This window comes from Argiope bruennichi, chromosome 8 (assembly GCF_947563725.1).
Source record: "Argiope bruennichi chromosome 8, qqArgBrue1.1, whole genome shotgun sequence".
Lineage (NCBI taxonomy): Eukaryota > Metazoa > Arthropoda > Arachnida > Araneae > Araneidae > Argiope > Argiope bruennichi.
The window spans coordinates 3092950-3118662 of record NC_079158.1 but is presented as its reverse complement, the minus strand read 5'-3'; the positions used below and the strand labels follow the sequence as shown (position 1 = coordinate 3118662).

Here is a 25713-nt window from a genome sequence, read left to right as displayed (position 1 = left end):
ATAAGATGGCAAATTTGTCTTAAAAGTCAACAAACTAATTTCTTTAAATGGGAAGAAGATAATTCGCTTGAAACAGGAAGTAGAAACTACAACTACAAATTTAGAATAATACCAGATTTCCATAATTGAAGGAGCTTTAGCGCAAATAAAAGAACACAACACAGACCTACTGACCACACAGCAGTCGCATGCCAGCTCATAAAACGGCGTCTGGATGCGAGCGATGCGGGTTTATGGGTGCCTTTTGGCGGCTGTCTATATCCCCTTTTCTTTTGTAGGAGAAAGATGAAGTTATATTTTTTTTTTCTTTCGTCACTTACTAAAAATAGATAATAGTTAAATTTAAATTACAAAATAATGTGGAAGCTCTTGCATGTTTTTACAAAAAGATATTCTTGCATATTGTGAAAGTCCAATGTCTATATCTGTGATAAGTCCTAATGATTTAAAGAATGAAGAAATCCAACACAAAAGATATTTCAACATAGTCTCATTCCGAAGAACAAGCAAAGGAAAAAGTCCAAGAAAGTGGAGAAGAAAGTGTGTTTAAGTCTTCTGAGAAAAAAAAATGTCCATTGTTCATGGATCAGTAACAAATTCAGCAGATTGTCCTTTCAAATGTCAACAGGTGTCCTTGATTAATACACTATCAATTCAGTCACTTGTAAAAGGTCCTTCATTGAGAGGAGTTTCAGACCTGCACTCCTGTCCGGTATGACCAGCAAAAGTTTCTTCAGCCCAGCTGAATGTTCTTCACTCTCGCTGAATGGTAACTCCAATTGTATGGATAAAGGAAGAAAAATATTAATAACAATGCATATAAAAGGTATCAAAAATATATTAAAACGACAAATAATGGACTAAAAGACCGCATTAGATTATTTTGACATGCGAATCATCTGTGTTAACCAAAGTTAATAATTTCAACGTCTGAAATTAACACTTAACAAGAAGTGAAAGTCACAACACGATAAGGATTGGCCAAATACCAGCTCGCGATCTATCTATGTGCTATGCGAGTATGGTTTAGATTTTTGTTAATTACTTTCTTAAATATTTACCTCATAAAACAGGAATACGTCTCATGAACGAGAATTCTACAATGATATTTCAGTAGCGGGTGCTGTCGACAAGAAGCAAGCCATAAACAAACTAAACTTTCATATCATTAATAAATATAGAGACAGAAACCGCACAACGGATTTATCTGCCTTTGTGGGAAAATAAGCGTGTTCACCGACTGATACTTATTTAAATGGAGAAAGTTTATAATCAGTTTGAACCAGACTTCAAAAATTTAGAGAGTCGTACTTACATTTGGACTACCAGAAAAATTCAATGTTAATTACTTACACAACTTCTGTTTTAATTATAATTGATATCCTATGGCAAAGTTATTTTCCTGTGAAGTTTAATTCCTTTCACAACTACGATAAATGCTTTCAAATCAATAAGCCTAAATATAATTCATCATATAGCAATGCAATGGATACACAATTTTTAATCGCATTATTACGGTAAACCGACAGCTAGCGAGTTCATAGAATAAAGTAGATTTGTGAAAATTCTATCAGATCAAGTTGTTTGCTCATAGTGAATAAAATTATTTTAAATAGAAACAATCACCGAGTCCTTTCGGTTTCGAGTTACCACATACAGCACATAATTATTCTTCGGTGATAAGTACACAATAAAAAATATATTTAAAATTTTAAAAAATGAAATAAATATTTACGGAAGTTAAAATGATTTTCCCCAAAACGACAGAAGCCAATTATAGTACAAAAACCTTAGCGCAAGGCTTTCAAAAAATTAGCTAGAATTTTTATTTAATTCTTTCTCCAATTTTAATAATTTAAGAAACATTTAGCATATTTAATTATACTTTTATATATATTTAAATATGTTTATTTCCTCAACTGTAGAAATAAGATGCATTTCTTTCCTGTTCGCGTGCATTATAGTTGCTACAATTAATAAAAAAAAAAATATACAAAAGATGAATTGAACTTCGAACACTATCGAGCTACCACTATTCGAACTAGAAGAAGGAACCTTTAAATAGAAATTAATAAATAATATTCTTTCATTCCAAACATGAACTGTATTTTTTATAGAGAATACAATGCGATCTTTTAAAATATACAGCTTAATTTTTAACACAATCTATTTTTAAAAATCTTGAAAAATTGATTACTTTTAAAATTTTATATTGTATTTTCATCAATATTTGTGAGATAAAACTATAAAGGAGAGAAAATAAAAGATTTCCAAGCAGATTTTATGAATTTATTCATCGGCATTTATTTTATTAAACTGCGATTGAGATTCGAAGAAATATCTCCAACATTCAGATATTATAGATAAAAAAAATGCCCATTAAAATAGAATTCAAAATTTTGTTACACATTTTACAAACTAAATTTATTCAAAACACTTCAAAATAAGAGTGATATTTTCTATTTTACTTAACGTTAGATTGAATATTAAAGATATAGATATGTATTAATGATATAGATATGAAATGTGTATCTTCAATAGAATAAAAACTTTTCTTCTAAATATTTATGCCATAATACTTAATTTAAGCACTAGCCATAGCTCAGAAGGTAATAAAACCTATGCAAGAAATGCATTCCCCAGTTCGTTCCAACTTTTAATCCAATTTTATTGAAGATTGTGGAAACATTTGACCTGTAATAACACTTGAATACAGCATCGCATTCCTTACCACACTGTAACAATAAAAGTGCGAATTTATTATAATTCTTAAATGAAATTTGACAAATTAACCCTTTGCATTTGGAAAAGTAACTACATGCATAAATATATATCTAATGTTTACCTTTGCGAAAAATAAACACAATTGTTTTGATAGAATATCCACGAAAAATTAATTCTACATCATTTTACTACTCTTGAATATTCAAGCAATCAAAAGTGAAAAATATCTATAGCAGGTAAAAGTTTCCGTACGGAAGACAAAAATAAAAATAAATTAGCATTATTTCTAAACCTTGTTTTTTATCTTTGTAAATTACTTATATATGGTAAATATTAAGAGGGAGTTTCATAATAAATTTATATTTTTACAAAACGCAGCAAGTTTTTCTGTGTGCAAGTTTTAAGATAACTGATGAAGTAACATGGAAAAAAAGTTTCCGCACGCAATATAATAATTCTTCCTGACGTATTCTATAACTGGCTAGCAGTAAATATTCGAAATTTGATGGTTTCTCAGAGTGAAGAATACGACATAGCAACAGTTGTTTAATTCCAATTTGTAGAAGATCGTCTTAAAATGGAAGTTCAGAAATCTATTCGAGAGTTAGTGATTCGGTTATTAAAAGATGGATTATTTATGAAAAAATTAGTGAAATCATTAACAAACCAAAATCTACATTGCAGTATATTATTAAAAAAATACCGTGAGCTGTAAACATTTAAAGATAGAGATCGATCTGGAAGCTCCTGTGTAGTTAAATTGCTTGCATAATAGAAATATGTGCAAGGGGCAATATAATCCCACCGATTAATGCAACTGATTTAATTATTGATTACAATATCAAAGTCGCACCTCAAATGGTGAGAAATGTCATTAAAAAAGGATTGTAATGGGCATGCGGCCAGTAAGAAGCCTGTTATAAGTCCCTGCAACAGAAAAGTGTCTCGAATTTACAAAGAAGCATATAAGTAAGCCTCTTATTTTTGGGAACCTGTAATTTTAAAAATGAATCAAAATTCCATATCCGTAGGTCAGATGGTCGAGTTATGGTCCGGAGGAATCAAAGCAATATATGTTAATTAGGAATTTATGTGGAACTGTTAAGCATGGTGATGGCGGGAACATGGTATGGGGGTGTATGAGTGCTGCTGGTGTCAGACATTTGTTTTCTAGTGATAAATATGGATAGATACATATATCTTGACATTTTAAAACAAAATGTTTTCACCGTTGCAGAAAATTGTCCTTTGGAACTAACTTTACTTTACAGCAGGACAACGATCCTGAGCACACCTCTAAGATATGTCAACAGTAATGTCTCGCATAATATTAAACAACAGCTTCATAGCTCTCCCTAGTCTCAAGATTTAAGGCCTATAGAACATTTATGGGAAAAAATCAGTCATGAACTAAAAGAATATGACACAAAGAACAAGGTTGAACTCAAAGCCATTTGGAACAGTATTTCTCCAGACACAACAACAACAAAAAACTTGTGGAGGTGAAGTCACAACGTTTGAGAGAATGATAAAGCTCAAAGGAAGGCCTACCGATTATTAAATGCAAGTTGGTCAGCACGAAAAAGACCTTAAATGTACTATGCAAATACCGTACGGAAACTTTTTTTGTTCCTTATTAGTGGCATTTTCTGATTCTTTCAATTTACGTATTTAATTTTCTCCGTAGTTTTTCCTTTATAAAATTCATAAATGATAAATAAAATTGTGTTAAACCAATTTTCAAATTTTCATTTTCATAACAAAATACTTAGTGTCAAAAATTAAACTTTCATTAATAGTCATAACTGCGTACGGAAACATTTTTAACCTCTGTATATATGAAACGTCAAAATGATGCAACGGTTTGATTTGTGCCAGAGAAGAGCCATCAGAGTGCAAAGGTTCAAAAAGCCTTAATCTATAACAAATTAAATACAAATTATTTCACGTTTAATCTTTTGCCTCACAAGTATAACTATATTTGTTAATCACTCTGATACATAGGAAAATTTAAGTCTAGTTTACATACATTTCAAATAGAAAAAAGACGAACGTAGTTTGTCATCCCATGTTAAACATTCCAGTTTTAAGCGACAGGTGGAATACACATAAAAACGAATTTTGCCCAAAAATATCTTTTTAAAAATATTTTCTCGTATTCATAATTACAAAAATACAGAACACTAGACACTTAAAAATATGCTTTCACGAAAAGTGATTTTGCAAATAGTGAAAAGTGATTTTACAAAAAATATTGCTTAGTCCTAGCATCAAACATATTCTCAAAAAGAAATAAAAAAGATACTGAATTCAAATAATTTTAGATTTCAGTTTCATATAGCCCTACAATAATTACAAGACTGAAAATAGTGTTTCACTGCTGGATTTTGAATCAGAAATAGTCATATTACTTTTAACCCTCTGACTGCGTAATTTTTTAAAATTACTATTTATTACTATTGCAAATAAGTTTAAATAATTTAAGTTTTAAATAAAGGGAATTGATACTTTATCTTTAAGATTACAGACCGTGTAACATAAACACTCTAAACTTCCAAAAGCACGGGACGCAATTGAAAATGGACTGACTGTCAATCCTCTGGAATCACGGGATAAGCAACTGGAGGGTTAAAATCAGATTTTGAAACATGGCATTTAATTATTGGTAGTTATAGGCAAGGTAAAAAGGTTTTGTAAAAAAAATAATAATAAAAGGAAACAACTTTTAAAGTTAGCAATTAAGATTACAAAAATAGATATTTTTTCTTTCGATAAAAGGCCGTTTTTGGGAGAACTATGGTGTAAAATTAAAACATTTACACAAAGATACAAAACTGCAGTAGCCAAAAACAAAGAAGAATGGGACTGTTCCTTTCTTATCCACGTGCTCTGTAATCTAATAATATATTAATCTCCCTTTATAAAATTACTGACCTTCGGTAACACCGCGATTCGCACGAGCATCTAGATTCTTATTTTCAGCAACTAGATTTTCTGCTTCATAGTACAGTAAAGAAAAACATCGGACATCTTTTTTTCTAACCGATTAAAATCCAGATTCTACCAAAGACAATTTTAGTCACAAGATCACATACCAAATTTCATTTAATTATAAACCTCTGCTATTGGGAGTCGTCCCATTTACCTGCATGTGAATGTACTGATTGATTGACGGTAAAAGCTTTGACAGATTTTGTTCAAATTTTGATACTAATTTATGCTTCAGATACAAATTCTGCATATTAAAATTTATCTATCGCTTTGTGTTTAGTTATTTTGTTCACCTGCATTAGGACAGTATAGATACATTAACGTCCAGTTTTAAAGCAATACCAGGACTATTTTGGAACGGACCTCGTCATTTTGAACCTCGGTCAGAAGACGACACCTGAGATGAAGACAGAAATTACGACGACACCTACCCTCTCCAAACTTCTCCACCACTCCCGTGGGAGAACGTTTGGTTCTGACGGATTTAACGTGCGCCAGACCCACTTACACGATGGTTCTTCGGTGGAATCGGCCTGAAACCTTCCGGTTCCGAAGCCGTGACATTACCACCTTTGCATTCAGAGAGACAACCAGCCAGAATTTCTGCGTCGATTTGGAGCAAAGTTCGGTAGAATTTTTTAAAAATTCGTATTAAGATCACACATAAAATTTAAACCATTAAAAACGCTTTTGTGTTATCGTGTTCAGTGACCGGCAAGCAGAGAGACGCCAGGTAGACGTCATTCCAACGTTGGAGGGAGGGGTGAGGGGAAGGAAATCTCATGTTCGATTTTCTTTGCATATATCATATACGAGAACGTAAAAATGGAACAGCTGTATACTGGAGTATTTACTATCGCTTCTTTACAAAAACTAGGATTATTTTTAAATTAATAAGTTGTTTAATTAAGTGGATTAACATAAAAAGTATTTCTAAATTCTCTATTATGCTCAACAATTTATTTCGTACAATCCAGCAACATGAAATAAGAAAATAAGAATAAGAAAAAAATAGGATATTATAATTCTTCACGTTTTGCTACTATTGCTCGCTTCTAATTGGGCAAACAAGCAAGCTTATTTTGTATTAATTTCATGATTGAAAATTAGTTAGAAATCTACAAATTTGGTTTAAAGATCTCACACCGCATTTAAGTACATTATAAATGGAATAAGAATTTTAATCGACTTGTATCTTTTCTATACTTACGTTTTGACAATTTTTGCTAAGATCCATATTTTGATTTACAAATATACTTTCAACTACGTAGCTTTCAACTTATAAAAGCAACTTTAAAACCTTTTGATTCTTATTATTTAATTCAAATTTCTTAATTTTAGAAGTCATTGCATTATTGAACGCAAAAGTAAATACTCTATTGAATTGTTAAAAATTCGAACATTAAAATTTATTACTTCATATTTCGACCAACCCGATTCCGAAAGAGGAATTTATAGAATTAAATATGTCAGTCTGATTCAAAAATGTAAACTAGCATATGGCTTTCACAGACATTACAGATCACTTAAATTTCGATCAAATCGGTCAAAATTAAATGCAATTGTGAAAGTGCAATTATCCTGTAAGTGCAATTATCCTGCAAGTATCCTGTAAGGATTTACAGGACAAAATTCTTAGCACCGAATTTAGGAAATATAAGACATTGTATTAGAGAGAGAGAAAGAAAAATTTAAGTAAAAGTAGTCATTTTACTTGAAAAATTTTTTAATTTTCAATATACAGTCAAAAGGTAAATGGTAATTTGTAATACTTTAATGACTTGTATGACATATGATTGCAATGGTAAATTCATTAAACGCTTTACTTTAAATTACTTACACGCTTACTGAAGAATTTAGTTTTTCGATGGGCGAACCCCACGTGTCAGGTATGTTTACTACAGCCGCAATCTTTAGATGTTTTATTACCAGTTTTTTTTATAGTTTCTTATAATTACATATTTAGCTTTAGACGAAATTCCTATCAAAGAAAAATCAGTCCCAGAAATAAAAGAAAAGTCCTAGATGGCCATAGCATCACCCGTCAAAATATTTATCAAAATTTTCAAGTCACCGAAAATATCTATACAAATAATTTATCAGAATAAACCAGGAGAATGCGTAAGATGGAATTAAGATATCTGAACTACAGGAAATAAAAGACGAAATCGTACTGTCTGACGCCCCAAGAAGAAACACCTGTATAAATTATTAAAAGCTTTCGTTCAAACTATTATAAGGATGAAAAAAGAATGAAGAGATTACAATTCTTTAAAATACCTGGAATTTATGGGCTTAGCTATTACAGAACAGAAATGCTATTATTTAATTTTTATTTCTTTGAGAAATTAAAAAAACATATATGATTATTTCAATATCTGCAATATCACAACTTCTGTAACAAAGGTACAAATCGAAACCTACAGAACTTCAATTATAACTGCAATGTGTTTTAAAAGTGCCAGTTTTTACCATAATAATTGGCATTGCAAATGCAATTCCCGCTGCATCAAATTCAATAGCAGGCATTCCACTATTCATTGACAAATTCAAGAAAAACAACAGAAAAGCATTTGTAAAAAGAAAAGCCAGTTAGTTTCGTGGTGGGTATAAACGCACTTATCATTCCCCTAGAAAATACACTTCCTCCTTGATAAACAAGAAAATTTGAGAGAATTTTGCTATTTTCCATATCAAAATATCACAAAACAAAAGACCAAGGTTGGAAATCAAACAGAAAGCTAAAAACTCGTAACCAGACGAAAAGAGTTTACTGGATATCAAATATAATAAAAAAATATTTGGAAGTATTTAAAGAAATGCAATCATAATGAAAAACAAATAAAGAAAAACTGATCGATACTCTGATTACGTAATTTTTTAAAATCAATATTTAGATGCGTTGTTCGCAAATAAGTTAAAAAATTTTTCAAACAAAGTGACTTGATACTATATATTACACGATAATAATATGACATAATAAAAATCGAATCGTAAAAAGACACACTAAACGGGATGCAACAACAACAATGGACTGATTGCTAACCCGCGGAAATATCGGGATAAGCAGCTGGAGGGTTAATTCACTAATGGAATAGTTCTTATAACTTTATACCTATCGTTAACTACTAGACCTGCTACGACTGGCCTCTCGGAAGCAATAGGAAATCCCCGAAAACTTACAATTTCAGAAAAATTATTTTCGTCTCCCTCTTCTATTCCTGAAGATGAAGCTCTCTTACCCCTCCTGCTTCATCAGAGCCTGTAATTCAGTTAACAATCCAGTTCATTTCTCCCACCACAAGTATAGCAAAAGCCCATGCCATCTGGAAGTGCAAAGCTTCCCACAATCAGCCCTCACAAGAGATACTTTTTCCGCAAGTAGATACTCTTTAAACGTCATCTAAGTGTAAAAAGATGAGCTGAAATTAACGTAAATTATCTACCCGCAGTTACCATTGCACTCTTACAAAACGTAGGTTCAGAACTGCTTCTTAATGAGTCTTCGTAATTGCTCTCCTGCAAATCAGTGTTTTCAGAAATATTGTTTTCAGAATATATTTTGATATTTATGCACAATGTAATCTTGAAATCAAGCAATTTACTTCTGATTTTTCCTACACATTACAGGGCATTGAATTATTCCCCAATATATATTAATATAACTATGAAAATATGTGTTAAATCAGATCATTGTTACGTAAGCATATTGCTCCGCCTCTCACTTATAACGCCCTCAAGCGGTATATGTGAAAAACAATCAGATTTCTAAATTGATAGATGTAGCAGCAACGCCGAAAGGCAAAGCTCAAAGGAACTCCCGAAAGAGGAGAAACAAAATCTTTAAAATTCTAAAAAGGTCCGTCATTGTTGAACCTCTCCATTCTGGCCCTAGCGAGACGGATTAGCGAAAATATGGATAAAAATAAAGCTGAAACAGCCAAAGAGTTAAATAGCATCCGTGGAAGAATAAAAGCCTAATTAACAAGTATTAAGAGGTTTGTTAAAAGTAGTTCAACGGTTGAAGAAGAAAAATTTATATTCAGCTGCCATCAGCTGGCAGTAATAAATGAATTAGAAATTTTATTCAAGGATTATTTAGAAATCAACGAAGAAGAAACACTAATCCAGAAGTGCGATCAAGAATTGTTGGATATCAAAGAAGAAAGAAACGAAATAGTGGTAAATTTGAAATGCTTATTCTCTAATTATAAAGTTAAGGAAAATGTAATGCATAATAAAAATGATCAAAATTCAAATTTGAAAGCTTATATCGATCATATTGAATTAAAATCGGAACTTCCGGAAATTCCCTTACCACTATTTTACGGGAAAAAAAGAAATGGAAGAATTCAATAATTTCAAAAATCAATTCATGTGTCTAATAAACGATAATACCGAATTAACGAATGATCAAAAGTTATTTTATTTAAAGGCTGCCCTCCGTGGTGAAGCTAAATTTATAGAAACAAGTGACGATGCATTTGAGTCACTATTTGCTGGTCTCAAAGAACGCTTTGAAAATAAGCGAGCAATTGTAGCATATTTTGAATGTGAATATCAACAACTAGAAAAATTAAATTTTGAGTCTGCAAAAGGCTTACAAAATATCAGATACAATAAACAAAAGTCAGAGCTTTAAAAAGTTTGAATATAGAATGCAATAACTTAAATGCTCTATTGGTAAATATAACATTAGAAAGACTTGACAAGAAATGTCCATACAATCAAAACAAATACCTTCATTGAAGGAGCTCTTGCAATTTTTAGAATCAAGCGCGATGGTACTCGATCAAATAGGGTAAACCCCTACAAATAACAATTTCCACAAAGAATTTCAAGGTGCAATAAAAATAAGCTAAAAAACTTTCTCCGTAATTTGAATAAACTAAGTAATGCAAAACCATGTATTTTATGCAAAATTCGATATCCTTTTCATAGATGCCCTGAATTTTTAAAATTGAGCGTTTCTAAAAAAATTGAACTTTTAGAAAAATATAACATTTGTAAGAACTGTTTGAAATTGCATAAGCCACCCTGCAAATCCACATTCATCTGCCGAAGCTGTCGAAAATCGGGCCATAATTCTTTGATCCATTTCGATACCAAACCCAGAAGTACGCTCCTTCCAGGCGGCGAGGAGCAACTTAATGTAAGCAATGAAACATCTGGCTCGTCAAGGTCGCCACAAAAAACAAACAAATTTACCCCAATCATCCCTCATAACAGGTGGTTTTAATTAGAAATATCACTGAGCATTTCATGCATTAACCCACTGTTATGTCATGGTATGTAAGAGCGCCACCTATAACAAATATGATCTTGGACATTGAAATGCTGTAATCCGTTGGGAGCAGTTGCACAAAATAAAGCCTTAATAACTATAACATCATCCGTATTTTCTTCTACTATACATCCGATAACACGCCCGCATTTTTAAAAAACTGTCGTGCCGTTAAAGATGTTATCAACCCCCCTCCCCTCCCCCAATAAGAATTATAAACCTTGGGCAAGACCGTCAAGATTACGAGAACTCAAGACTTCTATTTTTAGAATCCCATAAGCGTTTTGCACTTAACAGCGCACAGAAAAAAAAAATCGGTTATGCCATTTTTCCATCTGATCAAAAAAGAAATTAACAATTTTAAGTAGCAAAATGACATAATCAAATTCATTTATCTCAGTTTTGCATTTGGATTGTCGCGGTTACATGTATGCGATTATACAGACTGACAGATGGCCATCTGCTTGAAGAATTTGCTTCAGAATCCGATATTAATCTGCACTACAAGGTGAGTAATCTCTATCAAATTATAACTCTTTTCGTTTAGTTACTACGTTCATTTCTAATTGGACAAAAAAGCAAGGTTTCCCTTTATGAATTTCATTATTCAAAATGATAGAAACCTACAAATTAGGTTTAAATATACCGAATTTTAAGTACATTATACAATTTTTGGTAAGATTCATATTTTTAATTAACAAATATTACTTTCAACTACGTAGTGTGCTGATAAAAGCAAGCCTGAAAGCTTTTGATATTCATTATTTGATTAAATTTTCTTAATTTTGAAGTCAATCCCTTATATTAAATGCAAAAGTAAATATACTATTGCATTGCTAGAAATTCAAACCTCAAAATTGATTGCTTTATATTTCAAAACAATCCAATTTCGAAATAGGCATTTATAGAATTAAATATGTCAATCTGTTTCAAAGATGAGAACTGGCATTCACAGAAACTGGTGTTTCACAGGAATTGCAGACCAACCAAAATTTCGATCCAATCGATCTAAATTAAATGCATTTTGAAGGTTTACTTATCTTCATTATAGGACAAAGGGCCATGCTAAGGAAATCTAAGCGCCATACTAAGGAAACATAAGAGACTGTATATGAAATAGATAAATGAAATTTACTAAAACAAGTCATTTTACTAGGAAATATATTTCCAATATAAAGTCAAGAGGTAAATGATAATTTGGAAAACTTTAATGTCTTGTGTGATTTCTTGTGATTGCACAGGTAATTTCATTTTCACGATTTATTGAATTTATTTTTCGATGGGCGTGCCCTAAGTGTCATGTTTACTAAAGCCGCAATCTTCAGGGGATTTTTTTATTACTAGTTTTATTTTTTTTTTATTTATTTTTTTACAGTTTATATATTTAGCTTTAGATGAAATTCCTATCAAAGAAAACTCAGTCTCAGAAATAAACTTAATGTCTCAGACGACCATAACATCACGAACCAAAATATTTTTCGGAATCTTCAGGTCACCGAATATATTTATACAAATGATTCATCAGAATAAAACATGAAAACGCATAAGATAGTATTAAGATGACTGAAAAACAGGAAATAAAGAAAAGACGAATTCATACTGTCTGGTACCCCAGAAGAAACATCGCTGACAATTACTAAATTCTTTCTTTCAAACTATTGTAAAGATGAAATGAGAATGAAGGGATTACAATTATTTAAAATACTAAGAACTTTTTCGACTTAGAAATTGACAAGAATGCTATTATACAATCCTTGGAAAATTAAAAGAAAATGTACGATTATCCCAATATCAAAACCTCAGTATCAAAAGCACTAATCGAAACCTACAGAATTCCAACTATAGTTAGAACGTGTTTTAACCGTGTCAGGTTTTACCATACCAATTAGTATTGCAAATGCAATTCGCGTTGTATAAAATTCAAGGCAGACATTCTATCACCGACAAATTAAGGAAAAACACCTGAACATTAGCAAAGAGAAAGGCCATCTGGTTTTGTGAGATAAACGCTCATAACAATCCACTAAATAGCATACAACCTTCCTGATAAGAAAATAGAAGAGAATTTTATTCATTTTCCATATCAAAAAGTAACAGACCACATTTAGAATTTAAACTGGGTAAGCTAAACAACTCATATTCAGACGAAAATAGCTTAGTTGATGTCAAAAGATATTTAAAAAAAACTAATTGGAGGTATTTAAAGAAATCCATACCCCACCCCCCAAATGGATTCTCAGGTCTCAAAAGCAATCACAATTTAACAAATAATGAGAATAAAAAAATCGGATTAATGCATTAATGAAAGAGTTCTCATAACTTCACACCTATCGTTAATTACTAGACCCGTTGTGATTAGCAGTTCAGAAACAATGAAAAATTCCTGGAAACTTCCAAAATTTCAGAAAAATTACTTTCAATTCAATCGTACATTCCTGAAGATTAAGCTCTCACAGTGACTGAGTATTCACCTTTCCACTTACCCCTCCAGTTTCATCAGAGCCTGCAGTTCAGTTGAAGATTCACAGGTATAGTAAAAGTCCATGCTAACCACGAATTACATAGTTTTTAACAGTCGGCTCCTTGACAGAAGATACCCTATCTCGAAGCTGGTGCTCCTTAAACTCTGAATGAAAAAAGAAGCCAAGATGACCTGAAAGTAATGCAATCTATCCCCCTACTCTTAAAAAACGCAGGTTCCGAGTTGTTTCTTAAACGAGTATTTGTAATTGCACTGCACAAATAGCGTTTTCAGAAATATGCTTATATTATATGTAAATATTAAAATATCTTTTCATCAGGCATCGTTTAATTTATTGGAATTTTTCATTCATAAACATATTAAATTGAAAATATTTGCTAAAAAGACCACAAGCGCCACAATATCTTGCGACAGCACCGGCTAAATTACCTAGGACTGGAAGTTATCCGCTTAAGTATTGTTGCATTTTATTCCAAAAAATTATCTTTGGTTTCACGAAAAACGGCAAAAGATATAGAAACTATTAAGAATAAAAGGCATCGTGCCAGATTGGCATTAATTCACAACATATATCATTGGATTAGTCTGAATCTGTGGGAAAAATGTGAGCAGAATTCACAGATTAGAAAATGAGTAGTCTGGTTTTGATTCAACATTTGCATATAGACACGAGTCGAGTTCAGAAAAGAAAATTTGTCTGATTGTAGGATTAGATTCTTAAAATCTATAGAAATTTGTTGCTTATTTTAATATGCAAGCATTAATGAGTACTATGAATGGCGATAATACCGCCAATTGCAGTTTTGAGTAGTTTAGAATAAATATTAAATCATTCAATAGTAAATAAAATCACTAGTTAGACTTCAAAACTATATGCTTCAATGATTCAAGAAAATGAAACTGTTTTTAATATTCAAAAATTCAATTATATTTCTTGCCTTTTAACTAATGAAACAATTATATTAAAACATATTCTGAATTTCTGATAAAAAAACAAAAACAATTCCTTTAAGATAAGAAAGCTATCACAGTCCTTAGTTAAAACTACCATTGGTAAACCGGATATTATTCAATTTATTGCATCCAATTTCCGTATCATTGACGATGAGAGGTGAAATAATGCAGGTTTTAAATCCCTTAAAAAAAAGCCACCAACAGATAACCTCAGTTAATTTATATTTTATTATAAAATTTCAACTCTGAAATCCATCGCTCAAAGCCTTTGCCAATTGCCGATAAAAAGTTTACTTCATTTGAAGAAAAAAAAAATCTGGAAATCCTCAATAAAAAAGGCTTTTATCTTTAAGCTTGTGGCAGTAACCGTATTGCAAATACAAAATTTCTAAATCTGCTAAATTCATTCTTACACATTTGTCCAGTGGAGAGCAGCTGTAAAATCTATAAAGTTCCATCTCATGCGCGATAATCGTGAAATATATTTGATTTTTGAGAAATTCATCATCTTCACCATAGAAACAGAATCTTGTACCAAGCCTATATTTTTCATTGCTTTGAGTGACAACTCCAATAACTTTGTCTCACCTCTGCTAACGTCCTTATCGGATAGGTTCTTATCAGTCCTCTCAATGATTATATTCATTTCAATGTTTCGAGTTCTTGCTGGCAAGACTTACTGAAAAAGGTTTCATGATTTCAGGGAATCCAGGAATGCCTTGCCTATATATCATTCGTGCAATCGCGGAAAAAGTGTACAATGTAGACGTAAAAAATTCAACTGAATAACGCTGCGGTTATCAAAGATATTGCTTAGAATTAAAAAACGAGCAGGCAAAGTTATTGAGTCTAATCCTAAAGATTATGGATTAATTTACGTAATAACAATTTGGATGGCTAAGACTGATTGTGAAACTAATCCATCTCCCCTTCAATAATCCAATTCTTGAGAAGATAAATTTTATACAGAGATGTTCCGCATTTCTAAGTTTATTCATTTAGAAAGTGATGTCACTAGCTTACTCACAATTCTTTTTGGTTTATTTAGATTTCCTCCCATATGACTATCGCAAGTTATCTCTCATCTCACTTCTGCCAGACAAGTTATATTTTGCTCATAAACGAGTCTTTGTATCCGTACTCCCACGAGAAGTAATTTTCAGACATTTATACATATTATATGCAAATACTAAAATATAATCTTTAAATAGTTCATCGTTTTATTTTTTGGATTTTCCCACAACTAACGGCTTCTAAAAGATTCCAGACATGGTGAAGTTGTGATCCGATTTAACAAATATTTTCAATTACTATAACAACGCGAAAAAATAAACAATATGTGCTTATAAGAATGATGTAAAAATTCTGCTTATTATTACGTAAATAATAAGCAGAATTTACTGATTTACCATATATTAAAGTATAAAATTCAAAGCTTCAATATCCATATTAAGTTTAGTTGCAAAAATTGGAACTGAAAATATTATGGCAATATTTTATTTAATAGGGCAGTTTACGGAAATTTAAAAGATTATATTTTTGAAACTTATTTACCTGTACATATATTGACTAAAACTATGTTTTAAAAAAAATTGTTTACTTCAGGACAAGTATTTTTACAATTGAAGCGTGCACCCATTTCTAAATTAACCATTGAGTTAACCATCCAGTAAATTCTTCTAGAAAAGATTTCTAATCCATAACTGAAAACTTTGAAAATAATACGAAAGAGGAAAGAGTAAATATACGAAGAATTATTTTTTCCCTGACGAATCATGCTTTTCTGTTTTATATAAAGAAGCACAAATTGTGCAAGGTTTTCGAATTGATAAAATTCAATTTGAACTAATTTTATAGATTATATTTATTTTATGTAAAATAAAAATCAACTACCAGTATGCTGGGGTCACTTATGCCTTTAAAAAATTAATGAAAACTGATTTCTCCCGTATCTTCTGTTCATATTTTTAAAAACTTAATCTTAAGAGAAATCTGAAGTTTCCATTATAGATATTCTTTCACTTTAATATTAAATCCAGAAAAATAATCTAGCACAATTTTATATATAGTATATATATATATAATCTAGTATAATTATATATAATTACGCTTTTCTGTATTATATAATTTCAACAAACTTTGATCAAAATGGCAATATAACCACATATGGAGGTAGAGATGACAAAACGGGAGATTTTAGCTTCTTAGATTAGCACTGATACAAAAAAAAAGTACCAAAGTTACCAAAAAGTCTCAATTTTTTTTTTAAACTTAACAAATACGGCCTTAAAAATGAATATTTCAAAAAATTATCTAAATACTGTTTTTTTTATTAGACAGACTTCTAATACAAAAGGATATAAACATTCAATAAATCAGAAATATTTCTGTTGAGGCAACAAGAATCGAAACCGAACAGCCATTGAGAAAAAGCAAAAACACCGAGACAACGAAGACGAACTTTTGATGGAAATGGAGAGATGGGTACTTTTGATGGAAATGGAGAGATGGGTACTTTTGATGGAAATGGAGAGATCAATTGGTCTCGCTCCACGCTAGGTCTGATCTGATTACAGCTTTAATACCTCAATTCTAAGGGATAAAGAATTGCTTTTTTTTATTTTGATAAATAAATTAATTGTGGCAATCCATTCTATTTTACCTCCACCTTCTTTTGTCTTATTTGTTGATTCATTTTCTATCTAATATTTTCACTGCTTTCTTCCCATTTTCTTAGCTTATCTTAAGTCTCAAGCATGTAAAAAAAAAGCACAGAACTCGAACCCCTAGACTTGAAAGTAAGCAAATGAAATAAAAGAAAACACAACCGGTAAAAATTATTTAAGGGGATGCTGCAGCTCTGCTGCTCTAAGAGACGTCCTTGATCCCGGATCAACAAGTTAATGCATCGTATTCATTAATACATACCGACATAATTTACAAACTGCATGCTTTTGCTTATATAGACGGTTTGGACAGTTTACCAAATCAATATCAATGATATATTAGGATTCCGCATAATAAAAATCTTATTGAACTAGTTAAATACGTTTGATGTGTATAACCGTCAATACAAATCATTTTGGCACGGTCGAAATGTAATTTTTTTCTAATAAAATCATATTTTTGCATTACGTTCGACATGTATATGCGTCATTGCTTGGCTTGGTTTGACTTGAGGGACTTTAAATTCCGCAGTTAACTAGTTAAGCTAGTATTTTAACTTTAAGAAAACTCTTGCATTCACTAAAAGATCTAAAGGAAACCTATTCAGAAATTCATTTACACTTGAGACGAAACAATCATTTAAAAAAAAGTCGAACAAAAATCTGCAGCTTTCTTTTGAATTACGATACAAGCACCACTACCGTTAACTACACTTTGGTTACCAACTATTAGATGGAATTTCACCCAAATTAAAATTGTATATTCACTTCGCTAGCACATTCACACTCGAGATGAAACAAAAATCATTTTTAAAAAGGCTGCAGCCTTATTTTTGCAAGTTATTGGCAGAACGAACCGAAATGCACATGGGACAGATAAAAATCCACAAATCTTCAGTTACGTTTAACCAAAGGAACTGCAAACAGTTGAAACATTAAAAAGACTTTTTAAAAATTCTGTTCTGTTAAATTGTCAACCTCTAAAATTCTATAATAGATTTAAAATTTCACATATTTTCTGACTTTACAATAAATTTGTTCACAAACTACTGAAGTGTAGATTGCATCTACTCAGTTTCCAACAATTCTAAATGTTAAAACCTTAATCTCCTCAGTAATGTATTCTATTTTCAAATTCTTTTTATTTATTTCAGATTACAATTTTTGCTCATAAATAAATTATATGTACAAATTGTCCAATATGTCAATTCCTTCGTGATTTGGCTGTATTCTGCCAACAGTTTTTCAGACCAACAGAAACCAAACATTTTTCTATACATGTTTCTTTTTCAATGTTTTTAACCTGAAAATTCCTTGATTAAACGGAAAAAAACCAACTATAGCCTCTCAATGGAATAGTATCATCAGAATCTTAATTATCAATCCCAAATATTTCAGATACGACTTTTGAAAAAAAATTTTATCAAAGAATTTAGATTCCTGGATAATTCAAATTCATTAAATCTATTAAAATGCGAGCCATATTATACGAAAAACGGTGTTAAATTCTATTAAAATAGATTTTCTATTATATTTTCTTGCATTGGTTTATTACACTTTGCAATAAATTTATATTATTTAGAGTTTGAATAGGATACTTCCATCGAATTTCGAGAACTTATAACAAAAATCGTTCAAAAAATTAAATGGAGTAACAAGTATTATCTCCAGCTTCAAAGTTTTTTGAAAATTCTTTGGAAGCTGTGGTAATACAGCTGGATTCACTCCTCAACCCCCACTTATCCCCTTATTAATCGAAAGTACAAAGAAGAGACAAGAAATTGACACTGATACTGCATCAGTATCCATTCTTTTACATTTGCGGAACAGTCCGGGTAATACCAAGTCTCAAACTGGTTTTCTCTTCTTTCTTATAAAAACACATTTCGACTACATTTTTAAGGACTTTTACAGAACCCAACAAAAAAAATCAAGTACTTTTCTGGAACCCAAAATAGATCATAATGAAATAAAAGGAATTAAAGGATCTTGAGAAATACAGATTTAAATTAAGGTTTGAAATGCGCTGAAAATTCTTGAACACTTATAAATTAAGCACATACGAATGTAAAATAGGCATCATAATTAACAGTAAAATTTATTACGTTACTATGAACTGTATCTGCGGATACACCGGCGTCTATTAAAGCAAAACACATTGTAGGTCGTATATTTACTCTGTCTATGTATTTACATTTAATACGTCGTTTCAAAGATTGTATTTACATTTAATACGTCGTTTCAAAGATTGTATTTACATTTAATACGTCGTTTCAAAAATACACGATAAAAAATCCAACTAAAACAGCTGTATAACAAAAGCAAATGAAAAAAAAATTACCGACGAATTACCGACAACACTAGAAAACCGCGCGATTGATAAACGTAATAAAACTTAATACTTCAAATGAAAATAAAGGCAATATAAAATGTGCAACATTTAAAAAAAATCTGATTAGAGAAATGGTCTTTTAGAAAGGAAATTTATGTCACTATAAAGCTTAAATTTTAAGATTTTAGAAAATTTTCTACAAAGACTTCTTCAACATTTATGGTGGGAAAATTAAAATTTTTTTACCCTTATATCACCTCCTCCCCTTTAGAGGGTCGTAGAAACCTTTTGACAGAATAAAAAGTCCTCTCAGCTGCTAAGGAATACGTATACTAAATTTAGTTTTAATCCTTATAGTGGTGTTGCGATTCAAACATACATCTTGTTACAGCCAGGCTGTTACCATAGAGCTAAGCCGTATAAGCATTATTTGTCGTGACTGATTGTTATGCCACTCACTATCCAGCTTCACAAGCAGCCAATTCTCGAAACCTGAACACAGTCTTAAGTCCGGTCCGACCCATTCTTTCCCCTTCTCCTCTCTAGGGGCACACCATGTCGGAAAAATCATGTACCAACAGTCACTCTCCGGTTCACTCACATATTCACAATAGTACAAATATTAGAATTGTTTATCTAATTGCAAATCATTACATTAAACAATTAAAAGTTTCAGCACACTTTGACGCTTCACTTTTCCTGCCGATGCGTTCATTACTAATATAAAAGAATGCATGCCATTCTTGTAAAAATGAAAAGTCAAGCCTTGTTAAATATGAGGGATAATTTTTTGTCTACATAGAATTTGATATTCCAATTCATTTCACATATCGGGAATCGAATGGATGTTGAGGCATTGCATTAACCTGCTCAGAGTTCAAATCTCATTCAGAATTTCAATCCGCAGACACAATTGAAATATTTCAAAAAATAATTTGAATAATACACCGTTAAATTTTTAACTTCGTTTACTGATGCTTCATTTATTGCAATAAAAATTATATATTTAAAAATATGCATTATCTTTCAATATTCATAATCTCATACAATTCAGTACAATTTATTTGGAGATTAAAGCTTAAAATATATCAATTTTTAACAAATACGCCTTTATTATGCTTGCTTCGGGCAGAATTTAAAAAAAAAAAATTAGTTCGCTACAATGCCAGTCATTTTCAGAATATTGAATTCAGAATCTTTCAATTGAACGTTTTATAGAAATTGCCTTATTCACCCCGATTTTGAAACTATAAGAACTGTACTCTGTTATGCTTCGCATATGTGCAATTAAACTATTCATTTAATACAAACACATTTTTAAATATTCGAATCATTTACTTTTAATTTAATATAATAGTACATTAAATTAAAAAGAATCCTTAAATTTTGCACGCTTAAACATGCTATACAAAAGAAACCGAAAATTTTGGAATTTCGAAAGTTCATATTGAATACTTCAATTTTTTTTATCTAACGCGTATCATTACAGTCGCAACATTTGGCAGAGATAGACTGAAACACAGAGACAAAGGAAGATCAAAAGAAAGATCATTTGACAGTGGTGGCATTAGCACATGTCACAAATTGGATTATTCAGTTTATTATTGTTTTGAGAATAAACTAGAAAGAAGGCTTTCCCCAAGCGTTTTCGAATACAGTCTATTAAAGTGACAGAGAACAACCGAGAGTTCCAGGTCTCAATTTTTTCATATTAGAAGTAATACCATAGAAATGTTTTATTTTTCAGTTCGTAATATAGTGAAAAACCGTGTATGCATTTTGAACTTTTTTCTCTCCACAAGTTTGAAAGCAAAATTTGACACCTATATAACTAAATTAATAAATATCATATAAGTCGTTGCCTTTTTGATTTATCGCACTGGTGTACGTACGTAAGTATAGATCAATAAACTACCGAACCTTGAAGAAATTTAGTACAAATTCACAATAGAGATCTATACTTAAATACTAAATTTATGTACAACATTTTATTCATCTAGCTCATATTTTCCCAAAGTGGTCCAGGTGGACCCCCAGGGGTCCATAGGAGACCACACGGAGGTCCACATAGACGTGAAAAGAAAACAGGGGTTCACAAGTTGTAAGTGGCAGTCCACCAAAAATAATAAGAAAATAAGAAGCAATGCTTTGAATACTTATTTATTTGCACTATTGTGCGATGAAAATTTTCAACGACTACTCTTGCATACTGAAGTACGCTGATTATCGAAAGGTACATGCTTATCGAGATTTTACTCACTTTTCGAATCAGTGATAAAGTGTCGGGAAACTAAACACCAGATTTAAAAGAAAATCTGATCAAATATAAAGCGGACATTGCGTACTTAACAGATTTGTTCATAAAATTCAATGACGTTAACTTGCAGTTACAAGGGAACAGCCTTAATTTAATAAAAACAAAGGGTGTAATTTCGGCTTTTCTTGGTAAATTGAAATTAATGAAGCAGAATATTAGTCGGCGCGAATTCTTCCAGTTTCCGCACTTGTCACAGATAGAATGTCTTGATGAGGATATTCATACATACGCTCAACATTTAAATACCCTGCACGATGACTTCAAAAATAGATTTGAAGATATTCTGACGATGGAAATACCACCATGGATCCTAACCCCATTTGATGAGACGAAGAGGCGAATGTGGTATTACAAGAGGCGCTACTTGAGCTCAGCACCAACGAGGAACTGAAAGTGAAATTTAAAAAAGTCTATCAAACATTTTGGCTGCAAGCAGAAATCCCCGAAAAATATCCTGGGCTGTGGGAAATTGCGAGAAAATTTTTGATAGCGTTTCCCTCGTCATGTCTTGTCGAAAGAAGTTTTAGTGCCGTTACCAACCTGTTAACAAAAAAAAAAAAAAAAAAAGGAGCAGATTGAACATCACAGAACGGGGAGATTTGAGATTACTTCTTACGAAACTGAAGCCAAATATTGATTATTTGCTGTCAATTCATCAAGTACATCCGTCTCATTAAAAGTATGGCTAAAAGTATGTAAAAATATGAAAAGTAATTTTGTATAACCACAAGTATTTTAATAAATAGGACACAAGAAATTGTGCTACTTTTTTTCTTCTTAACACCCCCAATTTAAGGTGATATTTTTAGGAGTTTTGGGAATACAGTAGAAATGTAGCAGCAGGGGGTCTACCAAAAATAGTAAAACTTTGAAAGTGGTCCACGAGAAAAAAAGTTTGGGACCCTCTGATCTAGCTCTTTTGTTTTACTTAGTGTTTTACCTTATATTCGAACAATCGAACAAACAAAAACATATTTATTAAAAATTTAATACGAATCAATAAATGTAATGCTAAATGTACAAGCCAAACTTCATCAACCTACCTCAAAACATTTTTATTAGGTTCACATCCATAAGTAAAAAAAAATGTGTTTTTTCTGATTTAAAGATGTTTAAAATGCTGTCGATTCATCAAAATTTCAAAATTTGACAATTGCATCACTTTCTCTTTCAATATGCATTTCTTGACAAAAAAGTTCAAAATAAGTTAACAAGTTCATGAAAATAATCCAATTATCTATGGCAAATCTAGTACAACATAATTCATATGGCCCAGTTGCAAGAGAGTCGGAAAATCTCTCAGAAATTCGGGTAAAAAACGTGTAAACATTTCTTTCCGAATATGTTTGGTCCAGATATGAAATATGGGTCAACGAATTCATCATACTAGCGTTTAGGACACTATATAATACTTCCATATTTCAAGAAGGGCAAGGGCGATTCGCTTAACATTAGTGACAAAATGGGACTACATAATATTATTTTAAACAATCACATAACGATCTTCTTTACGATGATTTAAATTACTTTTATTATTATAAATCGAATTAATTTACCACTCCCATCCCTCATAACAGGTGGCTTTAATTAGAAATATCACTGAACATTTCATGCATTAAACCACAACGTTCTTAGTTTGTCTTTCGCGATTTTCAAAGATCTTCCTCTGCAGCATAATATTTAACTCTTTGTTTACTTAAAGTTCGTATTCCCGAAAAAAATTGTCTCACAATTCTACATTAAATATGGCTTAATCCTTTCTTCGAAAATTTGAATTTTTATTTATTTATTTATTTCCCAAATATTTATTTGATATGTCTCATCCCTCATATGTTATCCCTCATCCGCCACTTGAATATGAAATTTGATAACAATCCTCATATTTTTGTTTATTCTTATTCAAAAAACCTGAACCATCTTTTATTGAATTGCAATGTTCAGCCTTTGACTATTACATAACAGAATCGTAAAATAAAATAATAGCAGATTAGAAAGGAAATAAAAATAAGTTTGCTCAGATATTCAAATAATTTCCTTTGATAGTTTTAAATATTTAGATTCAATATTTAATTGCTATAAATCTAATTGTTCTTCTATGTTTCTTTAATCATTCTTTTTCAATTATCTTCATTTCCTTAACGATATTCCTTATTTACTAGCATCGATAACTGATTTCGGCAAAGGAATCAAGGTTAATCATTTCTACGTCATTCCATTCACAAGCTAAATAAAAAGGCCTGTTTTGGGAAAAATAATTTCTTTAACGAACTCGTAATTTAAGAAAATTTCTCTCTTCTTCTATTCCCTTTCTCCCAACTTTTTGCATACATTAGATTTTCTTGTTACTTCACATTAAAGTATGCATATTCAGCAACTTAATTCTTTAAAACTGGAAATATTTCCATAAATCCATCCTATAATTTCCTTATATTTTTCTCGTACCTCTACTGTTTTTTCTCCTATTTCTTCGTCAAGTCTTTTTTTAAATATTCGAAATTCATGGTTCTTCAGATGTTTGCTTATGATGGGGAACAATTTTAACAGTGGTCTTCACTCTTTATTGCTATTCTTTCCGTTATATCATTGGAATATGCATATTCATTACGACAAAACCTACTACTTCTGCAAATATAGTAAAGAACTCAAAGGAAAAAGGAATCTAATTATACTCTGTTATTCTAATAAGGATCCATAGAAAAAGTCTTTTGCGAACGTTATTTAATATGTTCCAGAACAACAGACGGTCTCAAAACATATTCAACAAGAACCAAAAATTTTAGAAATCGGACAAATAAGAACCAATTAAACATTTTTATTTCCATATCTATTTACCATCTGATTGAGAAATTGATGTAAGGTCAAACCAACAAATGGGAAAGTCAAAAATGATCACCCCATTAAATATTTAAGGATCATTCTCGATGGGCAGCTTTATTCATCAGGCGCCAAGTTATAAAATCCACACTCACTTGCGTAAGAGAATAGCAGGAACAAAAAAAAAAAAAAAAAAACCTTGATAAATATTACATTTCACTGAGGCAGAGAGGATGATTCTCCAAGTTTCAATTGAATAGGTTTCGAATATCCCCCGGTATAGAGGAGATTACCAGCCATTCAAAGAACATTTCTGCTATTCAATTATCGGGACCTATCGTACCGCCTCAACTATCCAGACGATATCCAAAATTTTACCTCTACGGAAGACAGAACAAAATATTTGTTACATTCGAATACTAGACTGGAAGGAAGATAGCACTTCCTTGCAGAAAATCATTTCTCACAGAACAGTGCGAGGCCAAAATTCCTATCTCAGATTAGAACTGGCTAAACATGATATCGGTAACATAATTAACCTGTTTACCAAAATTACAATCTCTGCAGGTCTTAATATATACACGATTTCAAAATGGAAAGAAGAGCAAATAATTTCTTCGTGGTTTTGTAGGTTAACAAATCTATATAAGCGGATAGATAAACTCCATCCTTTATAGTTTGCTCTTGGCAACACACGAAGAGGGCAAGATTATCCGATTCAAATTCTGATCTACTTAGCCAGATTTCTTCCAATATAGACATATAATGTTAAACAGGATCAAAGCGTAGACATTTCAGAAGAAAAATACGGACGAATTAGTGTATCGAGCCATGATTGAAGGAAACCAAGTTCACAACTAAATGCAGCGAGCTACTTGAAGAAATTGTTGTATGTCTAAAGAATCCGGACAAAGAATAGCAAAAATGGGAAACTAGTGGCCAGAGGATATCCAACACACAAGGTATCGCCAATTTCTAGTTAATAGTCTAGGAACTAATTTTATTTGTAACAGGGCATAGCCTATTTCCTACGTATTTCGAAAGTTTAATCTGAGTATAAAGAAGATATATAATCACCCTTCCATGTCACTTTATTCTAAAAAGCTTATTGAAACAGTGAATGAAATTTTTTTATTTGTATACATATTC

At 31.2% G+C, this 25713-nt stretch overlaps 1 long non-coding RNA gene across 1 annotated transcript in view; it reads right to left on the bottom strand.

Annotated features, from left to right (window-relative positions):
- The window catches only part of LOC129981494 (uncharacterized), a 90387-nt gene continuing 64674 nt past the window's right edge, over positions 1-25713 (bottom strand). Inside the window, exon 3 of the long non-coding RNA XR_008785318.1 lies at positions 1-773. This is a non-coding gene — a long non-coding RNA (uncharacterized LOC129981494). The remainder of the gene's footprint in view (positions 774-25713) is intronic.